We start from the raw sequence: 14,358 nt of genomic DNA, 5'->3' as shown, positions 1-14,358 counted from the left end.
AAACTCACATAATGTTCAACCTTCCCCCACTGCTCTCTCTGCCTGTTACCATGGTATCACTCCATAGAACACCCAACTGAACACCGGGGTGAAAAGTTCATCACACAATGTTGCAATCCAAACCAGCAAGGGTGTTTGACTTCTCAATATACCAGCTTATCCTGTGCAATGTTCCTTTCAATGACTTTTTCTCAACCATTAGCATTACTCCTTTTAGAAAACAGTAGCATGCACCCTTGTTTTCAATGTTGAATTTTCAGAAACCACCAATCATTTCTTTTTTTCAAGTGCACTGAATCTCATCCACATTTTTTCTAAACTCCTACTTTTCAAACTGCCATTTCATTTCCAGAGCCTATCTGTGTACAACCAGATCTCCCTTTAAGATGCTTAGAGTGTGGATGGTGGGACACAGCTATATTTTCTGGAGTGAATGGTATGCAGCAAATAGATGCTTTCTCAACCTTGATTTACCAAATGTGGATATTATGTGGATTGGCCAGAGAGGATTGAGATGTCACTAATTGATGCCATTGGTAAAATCCTTTTTGCATCTTCCACACCCTGACCTCATAATTGTGAACTGTGGTGGCAATTACCTGGGCACTTTGACTGGAGTAGGTCTTGAAATGCTTTTAAAGGACACCTTTGGGATATTGATGTCACTTTTTCCACAAACTGCCTTTATATATTCTAATATATGCCAAAGGCAAAAATGGAACTGGTCCAACCAATATTGTCCGCAGATTGAGAAAGCAAGGAAACATGTGAATAAGTCTGATTCTGCTTTCCTCAGAGACTATGGTATGGGTTCTATATACCACAACAACTTGCGTTATAACATGCAAGGCATATATAGAGGAGACGGTGTACATTTCACAGATGAGGGGAACAGAGTCTTCCTCTTGAACTTCAGACTCTGCATCGGTACTTACTTGTAGGTACAAAAAACACTCCGTGAACACAACGGCTCTTTTTAGAGCCAACCAACATCTAAACACTCAAACTTGTTATTTAACTGTATTTTTTGTCTTTTTTTTTGCCGAGGTACGCGCAACGTGCGCGTACGGGTGTGTGCACTGTGCGCGTACCCCGCAATTAAAAAAAAAAGTTTTTGGGGCCTTTGGGGTCCTTCAGGGACCCCCTGAAAAGGTCTAGGGGGTCAGAGAGTCTTTACCCTGCCCCCTTTTCACGTTCTCCACTTTTGGTTTTGACTCTCTTCTGCCTCGGAGACACAAAATGGCGGCCAACACTTCCTGGTTTCGACCGATTGGAATGTTGACAGACGTCTAACAGCAAATCAGAATTCCACTCGCACACACCCGATACGCGCACCGTATGCGCACGTTGCTCGCTCCTAGATATATATATTTTTTTCTTTTGATTTTCTCAGGAACTACTGGAGGGATTTACACAATTTAAGCAAAAGTGTGATCTGCGAATCAGACTCTACCATTTTGCCAAATTTCTTGTAATTCCATTCAGCAGTTCGGGCTGTAGCCGTGTCTATTCGTCCTATGGAAAATAACATGGGGAAAACACATTTGGGACCCCCCTTTTTCTCAGCCCCCATTTGACAAATCCCCCCAAAACTTTCAGGGAAGGAGCAGAGCAGAGTGGGCCATTTTCTTTGAGAAATTCGTGAAGATTCATCAACCGGCACCAAAGTTATTCCCAATAGAATGTTGCGGATTTCCTATGGAAACTAGGTCCTAACTATAACTACCTACTGGCGACTGCCAGTAGGATACATATATACATAGTGAACAAGGCGGTAACGCCGAAACGCGTCTAAGCAGAAACTGATCTAAGGAATAAAAGTTTGGATTCAGATTCACGGAGTCAGCGCCTTCTTTGATTGTGAAGTTTGGCATGCAAGAATATATATATATATATATATATATATATATATATATATATATATATATATATATATATATATATATATATATATATATATATATATATATATATATATATATATATATATATATATATATATTCACAGAAAAAACCATAGGTTATAGACCATATATAGTTAGGAATTAGCATTTACAAAACCTTGAAAATTCACTGAAAAAACCATAGGTTATAGACCATATATAGTTAGGAAATAGCATTTAGAAAACCTTATTTTACTCACACAAAACCATTGAAATTCCATATATAGTTAGTTGCACTAACTATATATCGCGCACCTGCAATCCACTGCTGATGATGTCACATATTACATCATTCATGACATGGTCAGTGACATCACTGATGACATCACTGATGACATCTCAAATGACATCACTGATGACATCACTGATGACATCTCATTTGACATTACTGATCACATCACTGATGACATCATTCATGTGATGATACAATGAACCTCTTCAGACTCTAATATAACCTTAGATACACTCAGTGTAAACAGACACTCACAGACTGTCACTCATCCATGGAGTTACTCACACACCTAGTCAGTCTTGCAAAGAATCAATCACACCTCGATTTCCTCAACTATATAGTTATACACACCTTACTTATTGGAACATATAATAACACATATTTACTCTGTTATACAATCCCTGATACAAGTTCACAATAATCCATACAGCCACTCACACATTCACTGGCTCTTATGCACAGTTATTTATATATGTCAACTATCACATGTACTGTGTTTTACATATGTACTTACTTTGACATGTAGCACTGAGATATCCATTCACTCACCAATACACTCATGCACACAGTCAACCGCCCATACAGATGTTTCCACATGCACTTTTGAACCCATACATCTAGTGAATCAACTGCTCACACATCTATGCACAGAGTCATACACCTCCCAGACACCCACACACACACTCAGTCTCCCATACAAATACTTGGGCAACTAATCAATAACCCATATAGTTAGTCATATAGCTAATGATCAACACATGCATCAGATTACAAAACAACAGACACAATGATGCACAATTTAAAACAGTTTAGTCACTAACCCATGCACTCAGTGAGACACATTTAATCACTCACTTATACAGTCAGTCATGCACCTACTAAATCCTTCATCCAGACACTTATACATCCACTCATTCTTCAATATGTAAGACATATTTTAACTTTACAGAAGCATACAGTCACTGGATGTTGTCATCAGTGATGTCATTTGAGATGTCATCAGTGATGTCATCAGTGATGTCACTGACCATGTCATGAATGATGTAATATGTGACATCATCAGCAGTGGATTGCAGGTGCGCGATATATAGTTAGTGCAACTAACTATATATGGAATTTCAATGGTTTTGTGTGAGTAAAATAAGGTTTTCTAAATGCTATTTCCTAACTATATATGGTCTATAACCTATGGTTTTTTCAGTGAATTTTCAAGGTTTTGTAAATGCTAATTCCTAACTATATATGGTCTATAACCTATGGTTTTTTCTGTGAATTTCATTGGTTTTTTAACAGCTAATATCTGTAGCTGTAAAATGTATTCTTCTTTAAATCCAAAAATATATTTTATATGTTTATGAATAATTTTTTTTTAAAATATTTTTTTTTCTTCGTTCCCGCTTCGCGAATCGGGAAGCTTCCCGTTAGCTGACCTTGATGCCGCGAAATAGACCGCGAGCCGGTAAACGTTTCTTTACCGCAAGTGCCGCGTTAGAAAACAACATCGTGACGCCTCCCGTCCGCATGACGTTCCACGTTGTCGCTTGATACGTCATATGACGTGCTACGTTAGCAAACTGGTACGCGAAGCGAGTGCCAAAGCGCAGGTTTCTGGAAGCAAACCGGGAGGCCCTGCAAAGCGCTTAACGTAAACACAGCAAGTCATGTGACTTGGTAATAACACTTTTCATTGGTTCATTTCACTTTTGGTTTCCTAATGATGTAAGACTAGGTCATATAATCTAAAATGAACACTTTTGATTGGTTGAGAACTCTTGTTTTTCCCAAATGATGAAAATCCCTCCTTCTTTCCTCACTCTGACTTTCATCATTGTGAGAGAAAGACCCTTTGTGATCACTGAGCAATGGCTTCTTTAGTAGCTTCAGCTGGTGCTTCCCCACCACCTCCACCACATCCAAGGAAGAGTGGACCACCTGCTCAAGTTGTAATTCAACAAGAAGAAGAAGAAGAGGAACAGGAGGACGAGCACGAAGAGAGGCAGTTTTTGCCTGAGCAGCCCAAGACGTCTCACCGGAAAGAAAACTTCATTTGGCAATTTTTTAAAATTCCCAAAGGTCAGAAAAAAGTAAATGCAAGATACGTAACTTGCCTTATATGTCAAGATAGACTGTCCAGAGGGACCGACAAAAAATACAGTTTCGGAAACTACACAATGCATCGCCATATGACTAGGTGGCATCCTAACAACTACAGTGCTGCACAGTTTCGGAACGACCTAGATAATCTCCCTATTATGGCCAGAAGATCTGTTGTACCGGAAGTAACGGGACCAGAGGGCAGGGAGATGGTGCCAAATATACAAATGAGATTTGGTGAAGTAAAACACACCTGCGTATTTTGCGATGGATTCATTTCCTACGGAGAAAGAAGCATCACTCTGATCAACAGAGCTATTGACTATCATATGCAAGTTTGTCCGAAACGCCCAAAATAATAAATACTTCTTTTTTTTGTTTTGTTGCTCCTGTTGAGCCCTTTACAATGAATCGTTTTCATTGCCCCCTCCAAGAAAAACCCAAAAAAATATAAAACTGTTCCGAAAAATTCAAAAACAGTAAAAAAATGTTCAGAAAAATAAAAAAAAAAGTTCTTTTCAGAACTACCTCCCCGTTATTAAAAAATTGGTACAATATTTGGAACTGTGCCAACCTCTATTTCTCTTAGTTCGCTTCCTAGTTCGCTCGCTGGTACGCGAACTGGAAGCAAACCAAAAACAGTAAGTATAAGGGAAGGAAACACACACTTATGTTAAAAGAAAGACAGCTATAGGGGAGTAAACTAGAGATACTATTACCCATAATCCACTACTGATGATGTCACATATTACATCATTCATGACATGCTCAGTGACATCATCAGCAGAGGATTGCGGGTTTTTTGGCAACATGCCTTATCCACGGTTTAATAACGCTGCCTTTTGCTTTATATAAGTTTTCAAATTGTATGAAATATATACCAATAGGTCTTTATGAACCTTTAGGTAGTGCTTTTGATCATGAGGTCTGGTCGCTTCCATACACATACAGATGTTTCAAAGATGATCAAGAAGTTTATCTGAATGGAGAGGAATGCACTGAGACGCCAGATCATTCACTAATGTGTAGGCACATACAGTTACACGATTCATGCAACAAACACCGACCAAATATGGCTTGCGTGTTGCAAGGCACGCCAGTTCCTGCTATCATCCCCACGTTCAAGTTGTTGGAAAATGGTAGTTATTTGATGCTCAATAATGAAGATTGTTCTGAGTTAATTAAAAAGTATTCCTTTTATCGTAACAGTAAGTGAACGGGTTATTTGCTGCAGAAATGTTCTATTTCCTCCCACACATGAACATAGGGAGTTTTCAATCTGGCCACAAATACCAACCTTGGGACACGTTTCAACGGCATGACAAGAATAAGAGCTCTTTTGTCTCAGAGAGAGGTGGCCTTGAGTTCGGCCCGTGAAACTTTCGTACTTCACATAGCGAACACCCGTACACAGGTTTGCCTTTCAATTTCAGCAACATGTTTCCGACTATCTTTAACGCATCCTCCACAAAATCCCTGGCACACTTTTTTAAAGTTGTTACCAGTGGTCTCGTGACTTCATTTGAGAAAATCTTTGGAGTCATCCCTGCTCCCTTTCATTCCATTTTCTCCACTCTGGTTCGTGGATTGCATTTTTACTTGCATTACCAGCGGACGCTCTTGTGCTTTTTTACATTTTTAAATATGGATGTCCCTCCTATGCAACCTCCGACCCTGCAGCTGCTGACACTGTTCCGCAATCGCATGCTAGAATATTATGGCACAATGCCGTTGGCGATATTAAGCACGGCATATGGATTATCTTTTCGGTTCTCCTACTTCACCTGTGTCCAGCCTGTATTTCACTGCCTGACCTGTGATTTCGATTGGGCCATTGATTTGTGTCTCTGCGGACCGGTTTCTCCTGACGTCGACTTTAATCAGCTGATGACTCCTATCATTACTCACGAGTTGATTTGTCCTGGCGAAAGGATTATGGCTGTGGCATTGATGCATGGACTACTTGGTCCCTGGAATTTACTGGCGGCAGCACAGTCTTTCTTGGAACACAGCTTTCTTGAAAACCCACCGAGCTGTCCTCTGATGGTGATAGAGGATCCGGTGCTGGGAGAGCACGTATGTTCTTTTCCGCTTTTAAATTGGATGGCTGAACTGTTTTCGGATGAAGACGGTGACTTCCTATTGGAGGCTGTTGCAGCTTATTTTGCATACACAGTTATGTCATAGACCTTTTTCATGTTTGATATGCTGAGTACTAGCATTTCATTGACAATTCATTGACTTATTTGTCAAGTTTTTATTATTTACCTTGCCTATTGGCTTAAGACTCGATAAAGTACTTGGCTGTTTTATTTTTCTTTAGCATTGAATTTTCCTAGTTTTTAATGCTTTACCTTGCGGACCGTCCACATATAAACTTGCAATCTGCTCTCATGAGATGGCACTTCTATTATCTTATTCAGTTCGTTTCCGGATCATGAGGAGGTGTCATCTAGGTCCTGGATATCTTTACACCGTGTTAAGTTAGCATGGGCTCATTACCGGTTTAAACGCCATTTTTCCTTTTTTGCAACTTCTGCACACAACACTTAGTTGTTGCTTTAGCTTTCCACCTAGTAGTTCATCGTGGTTTACATGAGAATAATATGTTATTGGTCTACTATCTGCTTTACTTGTTAAACTATATCTGTACAGCGAGTGCTAAAGTTTCAAGAACAACACGATACAGAATTGTTATGAGGTCTGATCTCCACGACTTCATACTCATAACATAAGTGCAACTTCTGCCAATTCTGGGCATGAGGCGGGTTTTATATTGCTTTGCCGAACACACATACACAACAGTTGATGCGGTTCACATGAAGAGAGAGCTGGTGTATGCTGATGTGATTCCTTCAAATCTAAGACACTAAAGTATGGACACGCCCTAAACCAACACAAAGAGACCTTCTTAGCAAATAATATAATATGTGTATTAGGGAGGGTGAGATATAAGCAGCCGCGGGCCGTGGAGGGAGTTACGATGGGGCAGGGAGGCGGGGAGGGGGAGAAGCAGGGTGGAGCCCTCTCTACCTTGCCCCTCCCCCTCCCCGCCTCCCTGCCCCACCGTAACTCCCTCCACGGCCCGCGGCTGCTTATAAGTGTTGCTAACTCTTATTCATTTACAGCATGTTAACATACTGTCACCATTCGCTTTTTATGTACTAGTAACTATGCTGGTAATTTTGCTACTGATAATATGTGTACTTGTATTCTCCACCCTGCTTCTCCCCCTCCCCGCCTCCCTGCCTCACCGTAACTCCCTCCACGGCCCGCGGCTGCTTATAAGTGTTGCTAACTCTTATTCATTTACAGCATGTTAACATACTATCACCATTCACTTTTTATGTACTAGTAACTATGCTGGTAATTTTGCTACTGATAATATGTGTACTTTTATTATCTAAGGTACTACGCCTGAGAAGACGGCATTAGTAAATAAACATTTCAAATACACATGTGTTCTTCTTAACTCCATGTTCTGGTTTCTAAGAAATATATAACGACCGACTGTTCATGAGTTCCACGTATCCTGAGGTACTATAAGTTCATATTCTGGATTGTCTAAACATTGAGAGTTTGTTATATCCAATGTGACACTGTACCTAGCTTGCTAAATAGTTTTTGATTACTAACGTGAGTTTTGGGACACCCTAATTCGCCGAGGTTCCAATCCTCTGTCCACAGTTCTGTGTGAGAACAGAAACCCTGCGACAGGGGCACCCCCGACCCTTGCTGGAGCTTCATCACACTTGCGATACAACTCCAGCAATGCGCCACCTTTACGGCACAGATACATCACGCATCTGTGCTGTTTTTGCCCCATGATGCGCCGCATTGTAAATGCAGCACACCATAGGTGACGGAACAGCGGCACAGAATGACTAACACATCCCTGGTGATGCGCCAGTCATCATAAATCTATCCCTATGCTTCTTATCTTGTTAGAGATGAACCGCCATATGTATCATAAAAGTTATTTGCATTTCCTAAATAGCGAACTTTAAGGAATAAATAGCGATTCTTTACCATTCCTAGTTTGCGATGAGCTATTTGCTAATTAGCCGAATGTAGCCCAATGAAGCCCAATGTAGCCCAATGTAGCCCAAAGATGGCCGCCAGACACACAAAAAAACAAATGTAGCCCAAATATCAGCCAGATGTAGCCCAACTATAGCCCAGTGACAGAATGACCAATCAGCTTCGCAAACCTCCGTTACGCGAAGCGGAGCGCTGTTACAGATATATATCTTTTTTTGAACGTTAATTTCTCAAAATCCACTGGAGCACATATATTGAGACCTAGCAAAGGCACATCGGGCTACCAGTCCCTAATATTTTGCCAAGTTTCGTGCAAATCCATTCAGCCGTTCAATTATTATTTTTATTTTTTTTTTTTGCCCCGCGGGGCCCTTTTAAAACCTCCACATCAAACCTAGGGGGTCAGCGAGGATCTACTATGCCCCCTTATAGTTATTTCCCCCTTTGTTTTGACCTCCTCTTGTCTCTCGATCCTACCGAGAGACAAGATGGCGGCCGCTACGGACTGTTTGGAATGTTGACAGACGCCGGAGAACCAATCAGCTTCGCTTCACAAAGCTCCGTTGCGCGAAAAGTCCGCGAACCAGAGCGCTAACCGGTCCGCTGTTACAGATATATATCTTTTTTTAAACGTTAATTTCTCAAAATCCACTGGAGCACATATATTGAGACCTACAAAAGGCACATCGGGCTACCAGTCCCTACAATTTTGCCAAGTTTCGTGCAAATCCATTCAGCCGTTCGGGCTAAAAGTGAGGCCAACCGCCCTATGGAAAACTCAATGTTAAAAACACGTTTTGGGACCCCCCTTTTTTCTCGGCCCCCACTGGACGAACCCCCCCCAAATTTTCAAGGGCTGCTCAGAAACAAAATGTGCCATTTTCCTGAAAATTTCAGCCGATTCCGTCCACAAACGCCAAAGTTATTAGACATAGAATTTTCAAAAAACCCATAGAGAAAAAATCCTAACTATATATACCTACTGGCGACCGCCAGTAGGTAATATATATATATATATATATATATATATATATATATATATATATATATATATATATATACAGACATTTGAGGTGAGCAGATCTAGAGTGTCGCTGGTGTTGAGAGTGCTCTAACAGGAGCTGCTTTCCACCTAAACTGAGACCTACCCAGAGTTCTCTCCTTCTTTTTTGCATAATTTATGCGTCACTCTATGCCTGAAAGGGTTTTGTTTTGACTTAATACTGGGTGCTCCCTTGTGTCTGGACAAAGCTATACCTCTCTGAAGAGCTCTAATTAGAGCGAAACACTGTGTCAGGGGTTGCTTTTATTCTTTTCAGGCTGGCTTGAGTTGGTATTTTACCAATTCAAAGCTGTAATATTGTGCCTGGAGTGATAAATGGCTTTTGTTATTTGACAGCTCGGCAAGGACTGCACTGTACTAGTCCTAAGCTTAAAGACTTTGTTGTTCAAATGGCGAAAGACTTTGTCATTTTCTATCTCGGCATGGATAGCACTGTCTAATCCTATGCTTAAAAACTTTGATAGAAAAACAGACATTTGAGGTGAGCAGATCTAGAGTGTCGCTGGTGTTGAGAGTGCTCTAACAGGAGCTGCTTTCCACCTAAACTGAGACCTACCCAGAGTTCTCTCCTTCTTTTTTGCATAATTTATGCGTCACTCTATGCCTGAAAGGGTTTTGTTTTGACTTAATACTGGGTGCTCCCTTGTGTCTGGACAAAGCTATACCTCTCTGAAGAGCTCTAATTAGAGCAAAACACTGTGTCAGGGGTTGCTTTTATTCATTTCAGGTTGGCTTGAGTTGGTATTTTACCAATTCAAAGCTGTAATATTGTGCCTGGAGTGATAAATGGCTTTTGTTATTTGACAGCTTGGCAAGGACTGCACTGTACTAGTCCTATGCTTAAAGACTTTGCTGTTCAAATGGCGAAAGTCTTTGTCATTTTCTATCTCGGCATGGATAGCACTGTCTAATCCTATGCTTAAAAACTTTGATAGAAAAACAGACATTTGAGGTGAGCAGATCTAGAGTGTCGCTGGTGTTGAGAGTGCTCTAACAGGAGCTGCTTTCCACCTAAACTGAGACCTACCCAGAGTTCTCTCCTTCTTTTTTGCATAATTTATGCGTCACTCTATGCCTGAAAGGGTTTTGTTTTGACTTAATACTGGGTGCTCCCTTGTGTCTGGACAAAGCTATACCTCTCTGAAGAGCTCTAATTAGAGCGAAACACTGTGTCAGGGGTTGCTTTTATTCATTTCAGGTTGGCTTGATTTGCTATTTTACCAATTCAAAGCTGTAATATTGTGCCTGGAGTGATAAATGGCTTTTGTTATTTGACAGCTCGGCCAGGACTGCACTGTACTAGTCCTATGCTTAAAGACTTTGCTGTTCAAATGGCGAAAGACTTTGTCATTTTCTATCTCGGCATGGATAGCACTGTCTAATCCTATGCTTAAAAACTTTGATAGAAAAACAGACATTTGAGGTGAGCAGATCTAGAATGTCGCTGGTGTTGAGAGTGCTCTAACAGGAGCTGCTTTCCACCTAAACTGAGACCTACCCAGAGTTCTCTCCTTCTTTTTTGCATAATTTATGCGTCACTCTATGCCTGAAAGGGTTTTGTTTTGACTTAATACTGGGTGCTCCCTTGTGTCTGGACAAAGCTATACCTCTCTGAAGAGCTCTAATTAGAGCGAAACACTGTGTCAGGGGTTGCTTTTATTCATTTCAGGTTGGCTTGAGTTGGTATTTTACCAATTCAAAGCTGTAATATTGTGCCTGGAGTGATAAATGGCTTTTGTTATTTGACAGCTCGGCAAGGACTGCACTGTACTAGTCCTATGGTTAAAGACTTTGCTGTTCAAATGGCGAAAGACTTTGTAATTTTCTATTTCGGCATGGATAGCACTGTCTAATCCTATGCTTAAAAACTTTGATAGAAAAACAGACATTTGAGGTGAGCAGATCTAGAGTGTCGCTGGTGTTGAGAGTGCTCTAACAGGAGCTGCTTTCCACCTAAACTGAGACCTACCCAGAGTTCTCTCCTTCTTTTTTGCATAATTTATGCGTCACTCTATGCCTGAAAGGGTTTTGTTTTGACTTAATACCGGGTGCTCCCTTGTGTCTGGACAAAGCTATACCTCTCTGAAGAGCTCTAATTAGAGCGAAACACTGTGTCAGGGGTTGCTTTTATTCATTTCAGGTTGGCTTGAGTTGGTATTTTACCAATTCAAAGCTGTAATATTGTGCCTGGAGTGATAAATGGCTTTTGTTATTTGACATCTCGGCAATGACTGCACTGTACTAGTCCTATGCTTAAAGACTTTGCTGTTCAAATGGCGAAAGACTTTGTCATTTTCTATCTCGGCATGGATAGCACTGTCTAATCCTATGCTTAAAAACTTTGATAGAAAAACAGACATTTGAGGTGAGCAGATCTAGAGTGTCGCTGGTATTGAGAGTGCTCTAACAGGAGCTGCTTTCCACCTAAACTGAGACCTACCCAGAGTGCTCTCCTTCTTTTTTGCATAATTTATGCGTCTCTCTATGCCTGAAAGGGTTTTGTTTTTACTTAATACTGGGTGCTCCCTTGTGTCTGGACAAAGGTATACCTCTCTGAAGAGCTCTAATTAGAGCGAAACACTGTGTCAGGGGTTGCTTTTATTCATTTCAGGTTGGCTTGAGTTGGTATTTTACCAGTTCAAAGCTGTAATATTGTGCCTGGAGTGATAAATGGCTTTTGTTATTTGACAGCTCGGCAAGGACTGCACTGTACTAGTCCTATGCTTAAAGACTTTGCTGTTCAAATGGCGAAAGACTTTGTCATTTTCTATCTCGGCATGGATAGCACTGTCTAATCCTATGCTTAAAAACTTTGATAGAAAAACAGACATTTGAGGTGAGCAGATCTAGAATGTCGCTGGTGTTGAGAGTGCTCTAACAGGAGCTGCTTTCCACCTAAACTGAGACCTACCCAGAGTTCTCTCCTTCTTTTTTGCATAATTTATGCGTCACTCTATGCCTGAAAGGGTTTTGTTTTGACTTAATACTGGGTGCTCCCTTGTGTCTGGACAAAGCTATACCTCTCTGAAGAGCTCTAATTAGAGCGAAACACTGTGTCAGGTGTTGTTTTTATTCATTTCAGGTTGGCTTGAGTTGGTATTTTACCAATTCAAAGCTGTAATATTGTGCCTGGAGTGATAAATGGCTTTTGTTATTTGACAGCTCGGCAAGGACTGCACTGTACTAGTCCTATGCTTAAAGACTTTGCTGTTCAAATGGCGAAAGACTTTGTCATTTTCTATCTCGGCATGGATAGCACTGTCTAATCCTATGCTTAAAAACTTTGATAGAAAAACAGACATTTAAGGTGAGCAGATCTAGAGTGTCGCTGGTGTTGAGAGTGCTCTAACAGGAGCTGCTTTCCACCCAAACTGAGACCTACCCAGAGTTCTCTCCTTCTTTTTTGCATAATTTATGCGTCACTCTATGCCTGAAAGGGTTTTGTTTTGATATATATATATATATTACCTACTGGCGGTCGCCAGTAGGTATATATAGTTAGGATTTTTTCTCTATGGGATTTTTGAAAATTCTATGTCTAATAACTTTGGCGTTTGTGGACGGAATTGGCTGAAATTTTCTGGAAAATGGAACATTTTGTTTCTGAGCAGCCCCTGGAAATTTGGGGGGGGTTCGTCCAGGGGGGGTCGAGAAAAAAGGGGGGTCCCAAAACGTGTTTTTAACATTGAGTTTTCCATAGGGCGGTTGGCCTCACTTTTAGCCCGAACGGCTGAATGGATTTGCACGAAACTTGGCAAAATTGTAGGGACTGGTAGCCCGATGTGCCTTTTGTAGGTCTCAATATATGTGCTCCAGTGGATTTTGAGAAATTAACGTTTAAAATAAGATATATATCTGTAAGCGCGCTCCGGGCAGCGCCCCGGTTCGCGGACCTTACGCGTACCGGAACTTCGCGTAGCGAAGCTGATTGGTTCTCCGGTGTCTGTCAACATTCTAAACAGTCCGGAGCGGCCGCCATCTTGTCTCTTGGTAGGATTGAGAGACAAGAGGAGGCCAAAACAAAGGGGGAAATAACCATAAGGGGGCATACTAGATCCTCCCTGACCCCCTAGGTTTAATGTGGAGGTTTTAAAAGGGCCCCGCGGGGCAAAAAAAAAAAAAAAAACATTTGTTTTTTTGCGTGGGTAGCGCCCGGTCCGCGAACCGGGAAGCGTTCTGGGCAGCGTACTGCAATGAAAAATGAATGATAGACTTTTCAAATACTGTATGTTAATTGATTGTTGGTTTTGTTGATTATTTTTATTTTTTTTTTATTTTTCAAGCAATTATTTATTATTGTGATTGTGTTTCAAAATTTAATAACATTTCTAACATTTCACTGTCTGAAATGTCGTCATTTTCATTGAACATAGCTTGTAATCTATGAGGGTGTAAAATGTCCTCATTTTGAAGGAGGTCATCCACTGCTTGCACACATTGCAGTAGTTCTTGGTCCCAAGTTTCATCCATAAATTCTATATAATTTGGATCAATTAATTCTTGGCTGCTCTGTTGCAGGACAATTTGAAATAAAACTTTCTGTTCGCCTTCCATGTTGCCTGAAATTTGGATAAAAAAAATATATATTAGTAGAGATAGGGCACTGTTGGGATTAATTTTAGATAGGCATTTTTTAACAGAGAATTTATCTTTGGGCAGTGTATAGTATCAGAGTGGAAGTAGGAATATAAAAAAGTGCCTGTGAAGAAGTCTAAGTAAATTCATAATTATACCACAGAAACCTAAATCAATCCATAATTACAATAAAGAAGCCTTTCTTAATGTCTAACTCTTACAGAGGGATAGTATATAACTATCTGAAAATGTTTTCAAATTTATAAAATAATATCTCACCTTCTAAAAACAAGTTTAAGTTGTGAGTGAAAATGATCTTGCAATGTAGTTCAGGAAGTAGTAGTCAAAATGGTTGTGTTTCTCTCTCTTCCTTTATATATATTCAGGTACATAACCAATCAAATGTCAGG

The sequence above is a fragment of the Lissotriton helveticus genome, chromosome 2_1 (assembly GCF_964261635.1).
Source record: "Lissotriton helveticus chromosome 2_1, aLisHel1.1, whole genome shotgun sequence".
Taxonomy (NCBI): domain Eukaryota; kingdom Metazoa; phylum Chordata; class Amphibia; order Caudata; family Salamandridae; genus Lissotriton; species Lissotriton helveticus.
This window is presented reverse-complemented; position numbering follows the sequence as displayed.